The sequence below is a fragment of the Mustela nigripes genome, chromosome 14, assembly GCF_022355385.1.
Source record: "Mustela nigripes isolate SB6536 chromosome 14, MUSNIG.SB6536, whole genome shotgun sequence".
Classification (NCBI taxonomy): Eukaryota; Metazoa; Chordata; class Mammalia; order Carnivora; family Mustelidae; genus Mustela; species Mustela nigripes.
In genome coordinates, this window is record NC_081570.1 from 8,102,745 (window position 1) to 8,122,837 (window position 20,093).

Genomic DNA, 20,093 nt, shown 5'->3' on the forward strand with positions numbered 1-20,093 from the left:
TGAATTACATTTTATTTACAACTGTGGTCAGTTAACAAATATTTGGTGCACTGAGGTTGGCATGTACAATTGTGCAGGCTGTGCACTGTGCAAATCTAGGAGACACTGCTCACCCTTCATGCTCTTAGATTTGTATATGGATGAGGAGATAAGTCATCCATCAGATGTAAGTCAACTCCCTTAAGGAAAGGGCTTTTTTTTTTTTTTTTTCAATTTGCACTAAGCACCTTGGGCTGTGTTCTGAGTAAATAGCTGTCACTAGCAGTCACTGTCCTCATGGAGCTCACAGTCTAGTAAGAAGGGAAGGACAACGGTGACAGTAAAAGGAAAGGCATATGAGGGTGTTCTGGAGAATCTGGTTGGAGGGAGTGGGGTGAGTGGGAACCAGCTAGGTGGCAGGGTAGGGCAGGGGAGGGGAGGGTCACATCCTGTGAAAGGTCTGGAAGCAGTAGGCAGCAAGGACTTCTCTCTAAAGGAAGATCCTTGCTGACTCACTTCCTGAGCCCCAGTGTGTTTCCTGAGCCTCAGCAAGTTTCCTGCCTCTTCAAAGGAGCACCGTGTACTTTCCCCTGAACATCCCTGGGAGAAGAAGCTGTGTTCATGCCTTGATGGAAGGAGAGGGAGAACATTCGGCTCGTTCTGTGGCAATGACCTGCGTGATGGAATAGGGCCAGTTGGTAAGTACACTCGGTGCTTCAGGCTCAATCACAGGTGCCCATGACCCAGAACACAGTGTCTGGAAGAATGAATATGGGAAGCGAGTATGGCTCAGCAGGAGCTCAGCCTTGCAACCAGACGCAGCACCGCCCCCTTCCCCCCAAGCACGGATCCTGGCTTCAGCCAGCTGCTGCCCTGCACCAGAGGCCAGGCAGGAGTGCTGAGGTTCAGTCCCACCTCCCCCCAGCCTCTTCCCAGCTGGGCAGGGCAACAGGACTGGTCAGGCTAGGTCATGAGAAGCTGCCTGTGTTTAGATCTGAGCTCTGCTGTGTCTGATCTGTGTGACCCCAGGCAAGTTACTAAACCTCTCTGAGCCTCTGTTTTCTCATCTATCAAACGGCATAACAAGAATGCCTACTTCGGAGGGTGCTTCCTTCATTCAGGAGTTATTAATGGAGTGCTTCCTGCTTGCAAGATCACAGGACCGCTGATGTTCCTGAATTCTCTTTCGGGTGTTTTGGGTGTCTTGTGAAAATCCAGCATGCAAATCACACTTGGTTTTCCCCCCAAAGCCGGGCTCCCCGGAGGCCTCATGATGATCTTGGTGAGCCTTTTCCTCTTCTATTGGTTTGCTGCTCAGACAAAGGCAGCAAATTTGAGGGAGGCCAGTGTCAGCAGAAAGGAAGTTCCAACGGATCATGGCCGTGAGCACAGAGCCCGGGGCTGTCCGGTGCCAAGTGCCTGCGGGTCCATGGGGAGGGCTGAGACACTTCAGAGCCTCACCTCCCGATGGGGGTGAAGATAGTGCACTGCTTGCTTCACCATCGGGGTGGCAGGATCCTGTACTGGGGCGCTGAGCCTGCATCACACACACACACACACACACATACAGCCCACATAGGCGGACTTAATTTTCCCTTGGGTAGGATGGGTGGTGGGTTTACAGTGGACACAGAAGCCCTCATACTTTGGGAGAGGCCTACAGCCCTCTAAAGAGAGGAGCCAGGGCTTTGGAGCCCAAAAGGGAGAGGAATGCATGAGACTTGCCCAGAGGGGAAGAAGTGGAGGCTCCCCCAAGACTACTCTCTCCCACACACGCAGCATGTGCACCCTGAAAAGAACCCCCACATACCTGGAACCAGAGGTGCAGCACAGGACCCTGGATCCCGGGATCCAGGCTGTCTGATCGGTTCATTCCATCCTCTTGGCCACTGTGGTCCAGAAGGGTGTCAGCTGCACAACTGGGGCCTGGGAGGGCCTGTGGCTGAAGCTGCTGGCAGCCACGTTGTCACCACGAGGGGAAGCCTGTTCAAAGTCAAAAAGTAAATAGAGAACTGGGCATGGCCGGATTGAGCTGGATTTTCTCTCCCCCGTTGGCAGTTGCCTTCTGAGACACAGTATTGGGGAGGACAACGGGCCAGTGAGGACGGTCAGGACAGTTTTCTGGGCCTACCACACATGTCTAAAGGACAAAACAGGAGCATGCATGTCACACATGGGCGAAGGTACCAGGCGGAGGCAGCACATACCGCAGCGGCGCAGGTCAGGGAGAGGCTGAGGAGGCCGGAGGTGATTCTCCCGGCAGTGGGGTGCTGACTCTGTAGGTTCCAATCCCAGGTGAGCTGCTGTAGAACCCTAGGTAATTCACTGCCTATCCCGCCTCCGTTTACCCAGATATAGAATGGGGATGAAGAGAAGCACCAAGCTCAGGGTTTTGGAAAAGAACTCCCAGGTGTTTTCAGCAAGTGCTAAATTCATGCACGTTGGAGTCATACAGTCAGTGTGAGTTGTCTATTTCAGGATATAAAAGCCCGCTTCTCTCCCTCACAAATGCACGCACATTTTCTCTCTCTCTCTCTCTCTCATCTCACACACACACACACACACACACACACACACACACACACACACACCCTCTTCCTGATCTCCTTTTCAGACACAGTGGAGAACTGGCTGGAGCTGGGGGTGGCAGACCAACCCGGAGCTGACATGGCCCCGGCCACCAAGCTTCTAGCAGTGATTATAGAGTCACGCTGGGAGCTCCTGAGGGCATCATTCATCCAATCCAGGAGGACACCGTGGAGACCATGTTTGCCCAGAAGCTGAAGTCAGGGCCACACAGAAGCAAAAAAATCGTTTGAAAGAGCCCACCTGCAATGCAGGTTAATGGGGTGGCTTTGGTTCCCATGGCCAGAAGAGGAAATTACAAGCTTGAAAAGATTCAGAGGCTGAGGAGGGGCCATAGGGGAGCTTTTTTCTAGAAGCCCTGGAGCTAAGCTTCTCTGCTGCTGTGCTGGGAAGATCTGGCCAAGGCTGAGCTTCCTCCCACCCCTGCCACCTCCAATTTGGGACTTTTTCATGTCAAGGGACCAGGGGTCTCTGAACCTATCTGGACTCGAAATGCTCTAGATGTTCCGTTGGGCATGACTTATTGCTCCATTAGCATAAGGTCATGGGGTTAACAATTTTTTCTCTATCTTCATCATTTTTCTCAGTTGTTTGTGTTACTTTGAAGATAATCCTAGCTAATAGTGATACAGCCCTTTCCGTGTGCCAGGCACTGTAAAATGACAAATATTAACCCTCATAACAGATCTCTGTGGGAACAGAGCAGGGAAGGGAGCTGAGGCTCAGAGATGCTGAACAACTTGCTGGGGACCAACCAGCTGGGAAGTGACAGAGACTGACGGTGGCGTCCATGTCCCAGACCACTGCCCCACACTGCCTCACAATGTGTCGCCTATCTTTGGGCTTGCAAGTGATCGATCCCTGCTTTTGGCCACCTGCCCACTTACCCCATCTGAAGAGACATGGAGAAGACAACCATCTCCAAGCCACGGAGAGAGGTCTCAGAAAGAACCAACATGGCCAATACATTGATTTTGGATTTGCAGCCTCCAAGCTGTGAGACAAAAAATTTCTGTTGTGTAGAAACTCTGGACCTGCCTGTGGTCCTTTGTTATGGCAACACTGGGATGCAACGCTGGGCCACAGCCCTGGGGATAAGCTTCCTGCCTCATAGCCCCGATGGTGGGTTCATGGTCAGAGTCAACACCAGTACAGACCTCTTATATTTCCTCCTTTGCCCTCCCCACCACTGCCCTGTGGGAAGAGAGTCCCCTTCTTCAGCCCCCAAAGCTGGGTTGCTTAAAAACAAAAGTCCTGGGGCGCCTGGGTGGCTCAGTGGGTTAAAGCCTCTGCCTTCGGCTCGGGTCATGATCCCGGGGTCCTGGGATCGAGACCCGCATGGGGCTCTCTGCTCTGCGGGGAGCCTTCTAACTCCTCTCTCTCTCTCTGCCTGCCTCTCTGCCTACTTGTGATCTCTGTCTGTAAAATAAATAAATAAAATCTTAAAAAAAAAAAAAAACAAAAGTCCTCCCCAAGTGAAGCATTTAATAGACACACAATCTGTATCTAAACACTTTCTTATAGAGAATCGTCAACTTTGTGGGCCTGGTCACATCAGGATTCTTCCCCCACCTCCCACCCCCCATCTCTTATTTCCTCTGCAGTGAGCCCTGGGCCCCAGCTCCTCGCAGGAGTGAGTCAGACTCTGACCCTTACAACCTGGCCTTCTCCAGTGTGGTGTCTCTGCTGGTGTCTGGGGCTCTGAGGTGCGGAGAGAGCTCAGGAATCAGAGCCTACAAGGCAAGCTCAGAAAGGGGTGGGGGGGAACTGCTTGGCTGAGATTCTTTCTTTCCTTTTTGTTAAAGTTTTTATAAAAGTTTAAAATGCGTATGAAAAAGTGTACGTTCTAAGTGTTCAGCTCAGTGAATTGTCTCAAGCCCAGACCCAGACGAATAGTGCCCAGTCAAAATACAGAAAGCTAGCAGGACCCCAGAGGTCCCCCTCATGCCCTTTTCTAGCTACAGCCCCCAGAGGGAGAACCTAGCAGTACTACCCTCTGTCCCAGGCTAAGGTCCCATGCATTGGGGGCTTCACACTTTGGAAGACTTCCCTTGAAATTCTTTAGTCCCCCTCTGGTGGCTGAGACAGCCAGAGCAAACAATGCTTTCTGGACAAAGCACCCCAAACCCAGTCCAAGGTCTGTAAAGGCCTGGGTCTCTATTTCTCCTCTAGTGTTCTTTCCGGCCCCCTACCCTGTACATAGGACCGAGCAGATGCCCCCATGGGGCTCTGGGACTCACACCTATGGCTTGTCCTGGAGTCCGGCATTGAGTCTCTGGTTCTGGGAGCGTGGGCTGGTGTGCCGAGCACTTTTGCTGGCCAGCATGTATTTCTTCTGTGAGATTGTGCAAGATCAGGCCACTAGAGTGGTGCTGACATGCTGATTTGGAACAACTCACTCACTCTGGACACAGGACGAGCTCAGGGCTCCGGGCTCCCATGGGGCCACTGCTACCCTCCGGCTGGAGCTAGGTGTCACCTCTTGCCCATCTGCTTTCTGGCTATAGTGACACCTCTGGTCTGCAGGATTGAGGACGGCAGGGCTGGTGGCAAGTGTCCCCAACACTGTGTCCTTCTGGCTCCCAGGCCAGTGACCCATCCTCCTCTCCAGGACGCCACCTGTCAGGCGGTCTGGCAGGTGGCCATGTCCCTACCTTCCAAGGGCTTCTGAGACCATTGCTCCCTGAGGCCCACGGGCCCATCTTGCTGGTGTCTTCTCATTTTCTACCAGTGTGGGATGTTGTGCTCTATCGTCTTAAGTCATGCCAGACAAAGGACGAACACTCCTTGCATGAAAGGGACCTCTCTCTTCTTGCTCAGGCCTTGTCCCCCTACCCTTCTCCCTGTGGATGCTGGTGCGGAAGGCAGGTGTATGGCCAACATGGAAAGACACTGCATTCTGGGAAGGCCATGATTACAGCCCAAAAACTCAAAAAAGGGGTTGGCTGTTCCATGTGTATGTTATAAATGCTCGAACAGCAGACCTACCATTTCCGGAACATGCGTTCCCCACGCACACTGGTAAGATTTGCATCTGCGGTCATTGTCACCAAAGGTCAGTAACTGCCTCTGAGAGAGTCATGAGAAGTGAGAACACAGGGGTGGCCCGGTGCAGGCGGCAGCATCATGAGCGTGGCTCCGGCAGCCCTGGGTTGATGCATCAGGGAACGGCAGAGATGAGAAGATCTATACTATTTCTGTAACAACAGGTTCCAGAGAACCACAGCCCTGTGAATCGTAATGGCACTGTTACCTTCTCCTCCTGGTGGGAGAAATGAAATTAGCCAGGAAAGGCACGTCCTACAACAAAGAACACGAAGCCAGAGCTTCTGGATCTAAATGGGAGAGATGGTGTCTGGACACTAACAGGAAACGCCACCAGCCATAAAGAAACAGACCATACGATACCCAAATACGTAAGTAACTCACTCTCTGTCCACTGTTTCTAAATCTTCATCAGTAAATCACCATGTCTCATGTGGACCCATGAGCTTTGTGAAGTATTTTCAGCAAAACTGTTTGTCTAGACAAGGGTCCTGCAGAAACAACACTTGCCCTGAGCCTTGCAGACCACAAGGATGGCATCACTCACTGGTATAGTTGCCGGATCATGCAGGTTCGGTTGCGGGAGGCTTGGCCCATTGCCCGAAGAAGTTTTGCCAATTTACACTCCTACCAGCGACGTCCCAGGGCTCCTGTTGTCGCCCCCCACCCATCCCTGCCAGCGTCTGGTACTTCCTTTTCACCGGTTCATCCTGGTACTGGGAATAGCGGGATCCTATTATGGTCTTAATTTGCTCTTCCCTGATCATTAATGAAATGGAGAACCTTGTCACATTTTCCTGGGCCATTCTGGGGGCCTCTCTCTTGCTGTTGCTGGAGGGGTCCTCTGTCTCATTCTGGATGTAAGTCTCTGCTCAGGTACATGTATCACAGATATCCTCCCCCACCCTGTGGCTTCTAGCTGGGACTTTCAAGTGCTCCGGGGTTGCCCCTTACACGGCCCATTTGGACCTTTTTAAGAATGGGAGCTCTCACCACTGCTGAGGGCTCCCGGCAGCAGGCGTGGAAGAGAGAGCGAACAGGAGTGAGGGGTGGAGAGTTGGGGAGACACCCAGTGCTTCTGACGTTGGAGGCAGCCTCCATGAGGCTCAGTACCCAGCCCCTGCGGTCTGGCAGAGCAGGGTCAAGTCCTGGTTACCCAGGATTTCAGCTACGTGGCCTTGGGTGGCTGTCTTGATCTACGCTGCTGGTTCTTCTGCATCTGAGTCACCTGGAAGGCTCCTTAGAACATCGGACCCCACCCCAGATGAGAATTTACATTTCTAACAAGGGATGTTGATGGTCCTGGTCCGGACACCCCAATTTTGGCACCATTGCTATAAACCTGATGCCCTGTAGGTCACTGTCTCAGAGCCAGCAAGGGAAATGGAAATCGAAGTGTTTGCACACCCTCTTACCCCCGGGTCTGACCCAGTGGGAGGTGTGGGCAGGTGTTCTTCCGTCGCAGGGCCCAGCTCTGTAAGGTGTCTGGGTCTCAGGGCTCCCACAGACCCCACTGAGACCCCACTGTAAGCCAGCAGACCCTGCAGTCAGCCAGATCCTGGCACCTCCCTCACTCATGGGTGACCCGGGGCAAGCGGCTTACCTTCGGTACACTCCTCGCCTGTAAAACAGCCATCAGGACAGGAGTTTCAGGGAGGCACGAGGAAGGTGACACAGACACAGAGCTCAGCATGCGACTGGCACTAAGGAACCCCTCCATTCATGGTGGACAGTCATTCTTCTTATTATTAATCATATAATAATAATTCACTCCTATTATTAATCCTGGAGTTCCGGCTCTGCAGGAAAAGAAGGAAAACTGCAAAATGGAATAGTCAGATGCTGATCTTTCTCTAGAAAATAGCAATGCCTGGTGGAATAGAGGGGGGAACCCCATGTTCAAAGCTGTCCCTGCCACCTGCTGCTCTCTCCAGGGTGCACATGCACCCACAGACAGACAGACACATATGGACACACAGACATGCACTGGCGCGTGCACACACACACACACACACACACACACACCTGCTGCCTCAACGTACATCTGAGACCTTTTGCTAGTTGCCCTTTAAATGGTCCGACTCCCTTTCTCTTTGTAGGCTAAGTATGACATGGGGTGGCACCGACACACCTACAGGGGGAGGCCTGAGCCACACGGCTGTCCCCTTAGCTGCGGCGGGCAACCACGCACGCACACTCCTACTGACCACCCCTGCGCAGCCTCCAGCCTCCCCCTTACCTCCTGCCTCTGCCCACACTCTCCTCACCAGTCCAAGCTTCCTCGGAGATGTGAGAACTTGTGGAAAGAGGACTGAGGGTATCAGAAGGGACTAGAACAGAGAAAAAGGGCTTTGCCTGGGCCCTCAGCGTGCTCCATCCATTGTCTCACCCCATGCCAACGGCAAGGAGGGAAGGAGGAAAGGGGGTGGTTTCTGGAGCCCGTTGTCTGGGTCTGACACTCACTTGCTGTGTGTCTTTGGGAAAGCTACTTAGCCTCTCTGTGTCTCGATTTCCTACTCTGTAAAGTGAGGATGATAATTATACCTCCCCCTAAGATTGCTAGGAAGCGTTAGTGAGTTAAGGTTCATAAAGTGCTTAGCAGAGCGTCTGGCACACAGTAGGCCCGTGATAGCTGTGGGTGGTCATTATTATCCCCATGATAAGTCCTACAGAGGAGATGAGGAGCTGGGCTCCGAGAGTGCCACATGCGGTGAAACTGGCAGATGGGGACTGGGACCAGGCTCCCTGAGGACTCACCAGAAGCTATGCCCGCTCCACAGAGGCATTCCCCCTTCTCCCCAAACCGACAGCTTCCCCAGCCTGTTCCACATCAGTCCACTCCCTCCTTCCCGGTGACCAGACCCAAAACCTTGTTGCCACTCTACCTTAGCTCTCTCTCATAGCCTCAACGGATCCAGATCCAGCGGCGGCGAGCCCCAGGGGCTCCACCTTCAAATGCACAGAGAGTCTGCTGGCTCCCCACCCCCACTGCCCTGCAGGCCCCAGCTGGTCCCCCCTCAAGTCCCCCGCAGCTCCCCTCCAGGAACAACAGCTAGAGGGACCCAGCATGCCCCCTCTCTGCTTCAAACCTCCAAGGGATCCCATCTTGCTCAGACCACAGCCAGAGTCCTTATGGTGGCCCCAAGTTCCTGCATCCGCGACACCCAGTCCCTCTGTCGCCTGACCTTCAGCCCTCACTCACCCTGCTCCAGCCCCCCTGGATTCCTGATGCCCCTCCAACATCTCCCTCCTCCACCTCTTCCCCTGGGAATGCTTTCCCCCACAGATCCACATGGCTCACACCGACCCTTACTTCAGGTCCTTGCTCATAGGCCAAGGCCATAGTGCTCACGGACCACTCTGCTTCAAATTGCAAACCAGCCCCCAACCAGCCCCACCTCCTGCTGACTTTGTCAGTCTCACAAACTATTATTATTTCCCATTTCCTGATTTATCTTACTCTATTTTCTTTTTTGTCCACTAGAATCTAGGCTCCACGAAGGCAGGAATACTGGCCTGCACCATACCCAGGGCTTACAACTGTGCCTGGAACATAGTTCAGTGAACGTTTGTTGAATGAACAAATGACCCGACAGAGCTTGGAGGGAAAGAAGCTGCACTTGGCTCCATCCCTCCTCCCTTCTCAGCCTTGGCGGGTTTCCCTGTGTACCCACAGCAGGAGCTCGGTAAGTGGGCACACCATCTAGGTCTCCCTGCCTTTGATTTTCTGGCTGGTTAGATTTTTAGAATGTTTTTTCTGAGCCATTCACGTGTAGATTTTCACGGAGCAACTGTCGACTGGTAGAGAGAGAACCACAGTCTCCAGGCAGAGCAGCGGTGGGGCTGGGGGCTTGGGGAGTAGCTCCGTGCCACCGCCGGGGCTAGTGAAACAGTGTTCACATCCAAGACAAGTCATTGATGGAAGGGAGACAGCCAGGAGAGAGAACAGAAAGAGAAGATAAATGCCTTTGTTACTTATTTTTCTGTGCACCTCCACTGGAACAAGAATAATGGAAATCAGAATAGAAGGGGGAAAAAAATTACCCATGGTCCTGACATCCTTCACAAATCACGCTGTGACATATTTATTTGTGATGAGAGGCTCTGGGCAGAAGCCGTGGGCAGTGGGGGCAGGGCCATAGAGCGGGGAACCAGGTTCCAGAGCCGCCCCTAGAATTCCCAGCCTCACTGCCAATATGCCAGAGAAGCCGGAGCAGAAGAGGGGGGCAGCTTCCACTGAGGTCCCATCTGGAAAATGGGACAGAGGAACAGAGTCAGCAGAACACAGGGGCATCACATTTGGGATGAGAGGGAGGCTGGGGTGGGTGAGAGGGAACCCAGGCAGGCAGGAGTGGGAAGCCGGGGCTTCAGCACTTGGACCATGAGGAGTCGTTCTCAGCTCCAGCCTCTAGGCTGAGCGCTCTGAGCTTGGTGATCTGGAACAACTTCACCTCTCCAGGCCTCAGTTTTACCTTCTGCAAAATGGGGTGTATATCTCACAAGGTTATTGAGATGAAATAATACAATATTTATATAGTTAGATACAAGAGTAACCATACACATCTATGTACAATCTATACACAATTTAGCACACATGGAAAGCATTTTACAGACGTACTAAATCCTCCTTCTGTGACAGCTACTGTTACTACTACTTCTATTAAAGGGAAGAGCAGAGTAAACAAGTGAAAGAAATCAGAATAAAAATACCCCTCTTCTCACTGCTCACAGGGTTTTGAACCCAGTAGACGGAGGAAGAAACTCCTTTAGAACATATTATTCAAAACACAAGAAACTGGCTGTTTTCCAGCCAAGGAAAAAAAAAAGAACACCGTAACGTATCACACACGCACACATATCTTCTTTCATCGGAATCAAGCTGAGGCAATTACCAAGTCTCAGAGCGCTGCCCCGAGTCACGTCCCCTCAAAAGGAATTTGTGAGCATGACTCCTATTTCAGAGTCTAAAATCCTGCCAAGTGGGGGAACTGACAGCTCAGAAAATTGCAAGAACCCTGTGATGTCAGGAAACACACAGCATGGGCCCTAACCAAGCTCCTGAATTCCATCTGCTTCCTGTTTCCTCAGCAGGTGCCATCCTGGAAGGAGGGGCCTGGCTGGAGGGAGCACAGTCGTGTGACGGGAGGCAGGAGGTGTGGAGTGGGCTCCGCGGGCTCTGCGGGCTCTGCGGTCCGAAGCTGGCTCACCTCCTGGGCATGTGTGAGCCTGTCCTTTGGCATTTCCAAGACTTGGTTTCTCCATCTGTAGATGGTCTTCTTGAGTCTCTACTTCCTGGGAGATGGCGGGAGCTATCAAACAGCGCAATGCCTGATGCCTGAGATGCTCTCGCAGTGAAAGCTGTGGGTGACCTTCCAGTCCCGCTGGCATGCACCCTTCCTGCCAAAGCCAACAGCTTCCTACAAACAGGCCTCTGTAGGTCCTTCCCTAGAGCCTTTACTTACTGCCTGGACCCTTGCAGGGATGACAGTCTAGAGTTGGCAGAGGAACATCTGGGTGGCTCAGTCAGTTAAGCATCTGACTCTTGATTTCAGCTCAGGTCATGATCTCAGGATCGTGCGATCAGAGCCCCATGTTGAGCTCTGCACTCAGCATGGAGGCTTGAGGACTCCCTCTCTCTGCCCCTCCCCCTGTTCTTTCCCTCTCTCTTCTCTCAAATAAATAAATAAATCTTTAGAAATTAAAAAAAAAAGAGTTGGCAGAGAAACCCCCAGCTTCTTTACCCCTCACCAGGCAACTCTGCTCTAAGAAGGCTCCCTGACGTCCCCAGAAGCGAGTCTGTTTGCCCACAGCGGTCACCCGCTCATTAACACCCGTTGCGTTGGCTTCCTTCCCTTCCCTTTTCCAACTTTGCTTCTCCCAATCAGTGATCCCTGGGCCTGCCTCTAGGGAAATTCAGCCTAAGACAGAGCTCAATAAAAGTCAGCTATTAAAATAGTAAGAAGGGGGTACCTGGCTGGCTTGGTAGGTGGAGCGTGTGACTCATAACCTTGGAGTTGTAAGTTTGAGCCCTACATTGGGTGTAGAGATTACTTACAAGTAAAGTTGTTTAAAAATAGTAAGAAGAAGAGGGGCCAATAACATGGCAGCATCTTGAGTCTGAGGTCCCAGCAGAACATCGAGTTAGCGTCCCATCTAAGGCTCAGGAGAAATGACTAGAGAAGACCACTGGAGATCATCCACAGAGAAGAGATGGTGGTGGGGGGGGGTGTTGTTATTGTTTGGTTTTGATTTTCCAAAGATGCATAGAAACAGAAATAAGTTGGTCAGACCCTGGTTGGGGGTAGAAACAAAACTTGTTTTAGATTGAACCAAAGCACATCCCAAAAATATTGTATTGCAGGAGATCTTTAAAATGAGATCTGTAGTGAACTTTTCCTCCTCTTCTGGGGAATGTGGTTCCTAAGAACTACCACCTCGTTCTGTTCCAAATCGGTCTGTGCTCCCGGGAAGCTGCAGGAAGTTACTTGAAAGCTGATTCTTTAAAATACGGCTTTCTATTTTGTTCTTACTGCTACAATCTTGACTGTACTGAGCATGAACAATTTTGCCTTGAGGTCACTGGGATTTCAACAAGTCCCAGGGATGGCCCCTCCACTTTTGGTTGCAAGTTCTCTCTTCAAGGGTTCTTTCTCATGCACTCATTCATCACACATTTATTTGTCGACATAGATGGGATAGACAACGGTGCTGGTGGGTTTTGGGGTGCGTGTGAGCCAGAGAAAGTTTGCAGAGGTTGGTTTTGCTCAAATTTACAAGGGAATGTGGAGGAAGAAAAGAAAGTGGTTAGACAAAGAGCTGCAGGGCAGACATTTGTAGGACAAGACGGGAAATGGGAGGGATGCCGACAGGACCACGGGCAAAGCCAGAGGAAGAAAAGCTCAAAGAAGTGGGGCAGGGTGGGGAGATTTTTCACTATTAGATTAGAAAAAATATTAATGGTAATATACAGTGTTGTTGAAGACATAGAGAAACAAGCACTCTCCAACATGATCTGTGGTTATAACTTGATATAATTTTTCTAGAGGACATGTAGTAATATGTACCCAAGAGCAATTTTTCTCATTCATTTATCATTAGATTTTGCTTCTGAAATGTTCTTCCTAATTTTGTTTTAATAGGGGGAAATCGGGATCCCTCTGCATTTACTCTAAAAAGTCCAGAACAATAGGCATTTGGTTCAATAAATTGTGGTTTTACCCAGACTGAAATATCAGGAGCTGTTTAAATGGATGGTGTGAATGTTTACTGGCGTGAGAGAAGATTTGACAATATGGCAAATGGGAAAACAATTCATGCCAAGAATGATCTCAATATTTTCTTCTGGTTGTTAATAGCTATTGATTAAAATATACAAGAATCAGGGCTCCTGACCAGCTCTGTGGGTATAGCATGCAACTCTTGATCTAGGGGTTGTGAGTTCAAGTTGGGTGCAGAGATTACTTAAAGATATAAATCTTTAAAAAAAAATAAAAAGGGGTACCTTGGTGGCTCAGCGGGTTAAGCATCCAGCTCTTGATTTCAATTTAGGTCATGATCTCAGGATCGTAATATTGAACCCTTCTTTGGGCTCCACAGTCAGTGTGGAGCCTGCTTGGGATTCTCCCCACCCTTCTTCCCTCTGAACCCCTCCCAAAAAGTGCCATAAATAAATAAATAAGTAAATAAGAACTGTAACACAGTGTCAATAGGGGTTCTTCTTGGTGATGGATAGTGAGGATGTCTGTGGTGGGACATCAGCTCCTTGTGGTCCATTAGGACCTTCAGGTAGTGTCTGTTTCAATGATGCCAGAACCACTCAACCCCCTTCTAACGTGCCTTCCCTTCTGCCAATGTCGGAATTGCCCCCCCAAAAAAACCCCACTGTATTCCAAAGGCTCCCTTGCAGCTCAGTCACCTCAGGGAGCTTACAGCTTTTAAATACTCCCACAGAATAAATTGCATCCTTCCGAAATTCATACATAGAAGCCCCCCACCCTCAGTGTGATGGGATTTGAAGGTGGCCCCTTTGGGAGGTGATTAGCCAAGGTCATGAGGGCAGGGCCCCTTAGAAGAGGAGACACCAAACAACTTGATTCCCCACCCCCACTCTCTCTGTCTCCCTCTCCAGCTGTCTCCCTCTCCCTCTTGCCACCATGTGAGGACCCTGGAGGAAGGCAGCCTTCTGCCAGCCAGGAAGAGAGTCCTCGCCAGGAAATGGATCAGCCAGCATCTTGCTCTTAGACTTCTCAGCTTCTAGAACTATGAGGAACATGTGTCCGTTGTTTAAGCCCGCCACTGTGTGCTATTTAGTTAGCAGTAGCCTGAACTAGTACAAATACCATTTCCATCTTTTAGGTGGCAAGCCAGGATTCTGAAGTCAGATTCCCTTCCACATCTTTTTTTTTTTTTGTTTTAACTTGTATCTATTTATTTTTGAGAGAGAGAGAGAGAGACCACGAGCAGGGGGAGGGCAGAGGGAGAAGCAGGCTCCCCACTGAGCAGAGAGCCTGATGCAGGGCTCAATCCCAAGACCCAGGGATCACGACCTGAACCACCCAGGCACCCTTCCTTCCACCTCTTAAATGTAAACCTCTCTTGTTTTCTAAACACTGGCCTCGGTGGGACTTGACTGCTTTGGCTATATCTGTCTGGTGACTATAGCTCCACTTCTGGGGAGTTCCAGTGCCCCGAAATCAGTGACCTGGCAGATCTCAGGACCCCAGTGATGCTGGTGTGGACAGTGGCAGCTGCATCCTGATTCAGCAGCTGGGTTAGGGTGGCAGTGGTGTCAATCTGGAACCGGCCTCCAGAAGAGCAGCACTTCCCCCTCCCACCAACTCCACAAGAAGTTTCCTGAATATGAAAGTGACAACCTCCCCATTGGTGGCCCAACTCTGCTGTGTGATTATAGAAGTCAATGCTGAAACCTCAAACTGGAGTCTGGGTCTTCAGGCCCTGATGATTCTACAGACCACTGAGGACCCTGAGAAATGTCCCCATTTTGTTCTGCAACTAGCTGAGTGGCCTTGCCTCGTTACACCAGGCAGAGGATCTGAGTATGTCCCTTCTCCATCATTCTGCTTATTTTCATAGCACAAACTCCAAACCCAACTTCCCTTGGGACCTTCCCTTTGATTCTCAACACATCTCAACAGTGACTATTCTTGTGCTCTTGCCATAATTAACCCTAAGACAAGGTGATTCCTCTGCCTGACCAGGACAGCTTGTCTCCTAAGACCTGATTTTGAAAATTTAGGGGCACCTGGGTGGCTCAGTCGGTGAAGCAGTTGCTTTCAACTCAGGTCATGATCCCAGGGTCCTGGGATCAAGGTCCACATTAGGCTCCCTGCTCAGTGGAGAGCCTATTTCTCCCTCTCCCCCTGGTTGTGCTCTCTCCCACTATCTCTCTCTGTGTGTCAAATAAATAAATAAAATCTTTAAGAAAAATCTAGGTCACCATCTCTGGTTGTTTCTGATATTTACTATCATATGTTACTAACATCATAAAAGAAGTTTCAGAAATAAAGATGTCCACCCAAAACCATAAGATACCTAGGAATAAACCTAACCAAAGAGGCAAAGAATCAGTACCTAGAAAACTATAAAGTACTTATGAAAGAAATTGAGGAAAACACAAAGAAATGGAAAAATGTTCCATACCCATGGATTGGAAGAACAAATATTGTGAAAATGTCTAAGCTACCTAAAGAAATCTACACATTTAATGCAATACCTATCAAAATACTATCAATTTTTCTCAAAGAAATGGAACAAATAATCCTAAATTTTATATGGAACCAGAAAAGACCCCAGTCACCGGAGGAATGTTGAAAAAGAAAGCCAAAGTTGGTGACTTCACAATTCCAGACTTCAAGCTCTATTACAAAGCTGTAATCATCAAGACAGTATGATATTGGCACAAAAATAGACACATAGATCAATGGAACAGAATAGAGAGCCCAGAAATAGACCCTCAACTCTATGGTCAACTAATCATCAGCAAAGCAGGAAAGAATGTCCAAGGGAAAAAAGACAGTTTCTTCAACAAATGGTGTTGGGAAAATTGGACAGCCACATGCAGAAGAATGGAACTGGACCATTTCCTTACACCACACACAAAAATAGACTCAAAATGGATGAAGGTCCTCAATGTGAGAAAGGAATCCATCAAAATCCTTGAGGAGAACACAGGCAGCAACCTCTTTGACCTCAGCCACAGCAACTTCTTCCTAGAAACATCGCCAAAGGCAAGGGAAGCAAGGGCAAAAATGAACTATTGGGACTTTATCAAGATCAAAAGCTTTTGCACAGCAAAGGAAATAGTCAACAAAACCAAAAGACAACTGACAGAATGGGAGAAGATATTTGCAAATGACATATCAGATAAAGGGCTAGTATCCAAAATCTATAAAGAGCTTAGCAAACTCAACACCCAAAGAACAAATAATCCAATCAAGAAATGGGCAGAAGACATGAACAGACATTTCTGCAAAGAAGACATACAGATGGCCAACAGACACATGAAAAAGAGCTCCACATCACTCGGCATCAGGGAAATGCAAATCAAAACCACAATGAGATACCACCTCACACCAGTCAGAATGGCTAAAATTAATGTCAGGAAACGACAGATGTTGGCAAGGATATGGAAAAAGGGGAACCCTCCTACACTGTTGGTGGGAATGCAAACTGCTGCAGCTACTCTAGAAAACAGCATGGATGTTCCTCGAAAAGTTGAAAATAGAGCTACCCTCTGACCCGGCACTTGCACTACTGGATATTTACCCTAAAGATACAAATGTAGTGATCCTAAGGGGCACATGCACCTGAATGTTTATAGCAGCAATGTCCACAATAGCCAAACCATGGAAAGAACCTAGATGTCCATCAACAGATGAATGGATAAAGAAGCTGTGGTGTATATATGTACAATGGAATACTATGCAGCCATCAAAAACTGAAATCTTGCCATTTGTGCAACGACGTGGATGGAACTAAAGGGTATTGTGCTGAGGAAAATAAGTCAATCAGAGAAAGACAATTATCATACGATCTCTCTGATATGAAGAATTTGAGAGACAGAGTAGGAGGTTGTAGGGGGCAGGGAAGGAAAAAATGAAACAAGATGGGATCAGGAGGGAGACAAACCATAAGAGACTCTCAATCTCACGAAACAAGCTGAGGGTTGCTGGGGGGAGGTGGGATAGGGTGGCTGGGTTACGGACATTGGGGAGGGTATGTGCTATGGTGAGTGCTGTGAAATGTGTAAGCCTGACGATTCACAGACCTGTACCCCTGGGGCGAATAATACATTATAGGTAAATAAAAATAATTTAAAAAAAGAAATGAAGATGTCATATGGGAAGATGAAAGAAAGGGCAACATCTGAGCTGTGTTAGACAGAGGAACACAGTGTAGGAATTGGTTCCCTGAAAGGAGATGAGTAGATTTTACCATCGGGTTCTTGGTGAGTCCCTGGGCACGTGTCATCCAATACCATAGTCACTGGCTACACCTGGCTACAGCACACTTGAAATATGGTTATGGAGATGGGATAGAGGTGCAAAATACACATCAGATCTCAAAGAGCAAGTACAAAAAAAAAGAATAGGAAATACTCCACTAATAATTTTTTTAGAGATTTTATTTATTTGACAGAGAGAGACACAGCGAGAGAGGGAACACAAGCTGGGGGAGTGGGAGAGGGTGAAGCAGGCTTCCCACCGAGCAGGGAGCCCAAGGTGGGGCTGGATCCCAGGACCCCGGGATCATGACCCGAGCCAAAGGCAGACGCTTAATGACTGAGCCACCCAGGTGTCCGTCCACTAATAATTTTTTATTGGTGACATGTTACAAGTTGAAATGATACCGGTTTGGATATACTGAGTTAAAAGAAATATATTATTAAAACTAATTTTACTTGTCTCTTTTTACTTTTTGAAGGTGGCTAGGAGATGTTCAAGTCCACGTGTAGCTGGCATTCTAGTTCTCTCCCAGGGATGGTCCTGCCCTGGTGCCTCTTGGCGGTGGGGAGAGGCAAGAGCCTCAGTTTTGGGATCAGGAAGTGAGTACGTTAAGGGGAGACCTGGGCAGAGGGCGGAGAGGGAAGTTTGCTGTTTCAGAAAATGCAGGGAAGAGAGAACAAGGACTATGGCTTGGGGAGAGGAAGGGAGAAGAGGAGTTGTATCTGAAGATGGGGAACCCGAGGACGCTGGCTGAAGATTAGGATACAGGAGGGAGAAGGCAAATCGGCCAGAGAGAGGAAGAAATAATGAGCCAGTCCCAGAATGGGGATGGAAGACAGGAGCAGACACTGGGGAGGAGCATTCACGGGCATTGTTCCCTTAACTGAAGAGACAGGCTGAAACAGTACAGTACACATTGGAGACGACGTATTACGTGTAATATGCACTTAAGACAAAAGACTGGGGGTGATCACAGGGAACGTACGCACTCCCTGGGAGTAGGATTGCCATTTTCCCTCACGTGGGTTTTTCTGTGCTTTCCCCAGTCTCCTCCGACATACAGGTATTGATCTTGTAATTAGAAAAGCAAATAAAAAAAAATTTTTTTTCAAGACTCCAAGAGGCCAGGGAAGCTTCTGGGCTGGAGAAGGACACACACAAAGCAGTTGTTCTGAGTCCCCTGAGATTCACCCCAGACCTGACCCCAGGTTTAAGAATTTGAATCTTCACAAGGGAGGTCCTCCCAGCGATTTTGAAGGGAGTCCCACTGATTCTCTGGCTCTGCTGCACAGCCCATAAAGGGGACTGGAGGCATGGGAGGCTTTGCAATGCAGAGGTGCATGCTGGGTACAGGCTGAGAGGCTATTGGTGCTTAGACTGAGAGTCTTCCGGGGGGGGGGGGGGGGGGGGGGGGCTGGCTCAGCAAACATTCTCAGGCAGCAGTGAAGAAGCCTGAGAGAGCTGTAGGGACACATTGGCAACTGGGAGCCTCCCGGCCAGACTTGAGGCTGAGGGATGGAGTCAGCACCAGCCTGGTGGGTTCCTGGTACTGTCTGTTGCATTCATTTTCTCAAGTCCTCGGACTTTAATCCCCTGCACCTGGCAAGGGCTGATTTGGATCATCCTAGTTTACTTTGAGGTTAAGAGAAAATGAGCTCATGCCTCCCTCAGAGAGCGCTAACTATGTGCCCAGCAGTGGGGGAGCAATGGGCATGCCTCATCCCACTGAACCTTCCCAACCACCCCGCAGGAGCCAAAATCTGCAACCCTCCCATTTTACAGATGACTAAATGGGCTCAGAGAAGTTAAGTCATCTGCCCAAAGGAATGAAGGTCCAAGGGTGATAACCAAGTGGCAAAGGCAGAATTCTAACTAAGGTCTGTTCATTGCACGGCCCATCCGGCGCTTTCTTACTTTTTTTTTTTTTTTAACTCCTCCAGTGTTTATTGAATAGTGAGCTGTTGCCAGCACTGTTGAAATCTGCAACTCACTCACCCAGTTCCTTCTCTTTGCTACCGCCTGAGAAGGAAGCCAGGAGAAGGACCACCCCAAATGCTAGAAAGTAGCCAGAGAAGTGAGGATGCAGGAAGAAGGGAAAAGCAGGGAGAGGAAGGAACAAGACAGGGTACAGAGCTACACTCACAGGGACACACACACACACACACACACATACACACACAGATACGCCTACACACAGATACTCACACAGACAGACACACATGCACATGCAAGGATCGGGGTGTCAGTTTCTGTCCCCACTCAGTGGCCACAGGGACATCAAGGAAAGACCAGGCATCCACAAGACCTTCCAATCCTTCCTGTCTTGAAGCATCTGCTGTGAGGGTCTGGGCCAAGGTCACTGGCCCATCCAAAGCAGCTTGGATGGAGGCCACCAGCTTCAGAAACTTGCTCTCCATGTCTATGTAGCCATTACCTCTCTTCTTGGAGTGAACCAACGTCACCGCTACCATCACTTCGAAGAAGCCAGTGGCCTATGGAATCCCTTCACCATAGACGTCCAGGCATCTGGGGACCTCATCTTCCAACTTCTTGAACTGAAGATTCTTGGACTTGTAGCCTCAAGCACCACAATAAATGATTTGGTCGGTGAGGGCCATGGCTAGGGACCACAGCATGGGAATCAACACAAATGGGCAACCCACCTACGGCATGGACAGTTGAACTCTCCGTCCTGAGCTTCTTGCCTTGCTCAGCCTTTGGTGTGCATATCTGTGCATCATGGATGTGGGGTTTGGACTTGAGAGAAGAGCGGAATGCTGCATCTCTCTCCATTACCCATCAGGAAGGTGGAGAGTGTCCAGGCTGGCCTCCCGAGGAGGGACACTGGGAGGCGGGGGTGGCTTTCAGGGAAGGGACCCCTGGGACTGGGCCCAGAAGGTACTCTGTTCAATACGGCATCATTTTCAACTTGCCGGGACTTGCCAAATGAATTACAAAATAAAGACCCAAATGACAGAATAATGAGCAATTCATTTGAAATGTAAACTAAATAGGTAA

General features: G+C 49.6%; 1 long non-coding RNA gene and 1 pseudogene across 1 annotated transcript; one reads left to right on the forward strand and one right to left on the reverse strand.

Annotated features, from left to right (window-relative positions):
• Positions 1-565: 565 nt before the first annotated feature.
• Positions 566-9,290, forward strand: LOC132001309 (uncharacterized). Its single transcript, XR_009399574.1, has 3 exons — positions 566-677; positions 5,775-5,981; positions 9,095-9,290. It is a non-coding gene; the product is annotated as an uncharacterized LOC132001309 (long non-coding RNA).
• A 9,986-nt stretch (positions 9,291-19,276) lies between these two features.
• Positions 19,277-19,693, reverse strand: LOC132001603 (selenoprotein W-like; annotated as a pseudogene).
• Between the last annotated feature and the right edge of the window lie 400 nt (positions 19,694-20,093).